This window comes from Ochotona princeps, chromosome 6 (assembly GCF_030435755.1).
Source record: "Ochotona princeps isolate mOchPri1 chromosome 6, mOchPri1.hap1, whole genome shotgun sequence".
Lineage (NCBI taxonomy): Eukaryota > Metazoa > Chordata > Mammalia > Lagomorpha > Ochotonidae > Ochotona > Ochotona princeps.
The window spans coordinates 56087320-56088165 of NC_080837.1; positions in this window are offsets into that span (position 1 = coordinate 56087320).

The window sequence follows — 846 nt, forward strand, 5'->3', positions numbered from 1 at the left end:
ACATAAGACCTTCTCTTGCCTGTATATCTGCCTTTCAAAAAAAATCTTTAAAAAATAATAGATAGAATTCTGCGGCGTGGCCTAGCTGCCAAAGTCCTCACCTTGAACACCCCAGCATCCCATATGGGTGCCGGTTCTAGTCCCGGCAGCTCCACTTCCCATCCAGCTCCCTGCTTGTGGCCTGGGAAAGCAGTTGAGGACGGCCCAATGCATTGGGACCCTGCACCCATGTGGGAGACCTGGAAGAGGTTCCTGGTTCCCGGCTTCGGATCGGCAAGCACTGGCCATTGCGGCTCAATTGGGGAGTGAATCGTCGGACGGAAGATCTTCCTCTCTGTCTCTCCTCCTCTCTGTATATCTGACTTTGTAATGAAAAATAAATAAATGTTTAAATATATATATAAAATAATAAATAAAAATACCTTTAAAATTCTTCTACTATTTTCAAAAAAAGTCTGCTAATCATACTAATAAAAAAAACTGACTCATCCTTATATTCTCTCTGTAGAAAATTCCATCACAAAATCAATGTTACACAGAAAGACAATTTAAGAGTATATGAAGAATATTTTTTAGGCATTACAGAGATGTCAAACAATTAATTAGTATATATTTGGGGGGAGGGGAAAGAAGGGTCAAAACAGCTACATTTTTTTAAATTGACAAAATTTATGCTGGAAGGCATGTTAAAATATATGCCTGATTTTTTAACTAGCAAATATTTTTAATGTTTAGAGACTTTTAAGATATACTTACTGCTTATCTGATCCTCCACTGCAATCCATTCAGAAATCTGATTACTAGACCAAAATTCAATCACCACCAGGAAAAAGATATACTATTATA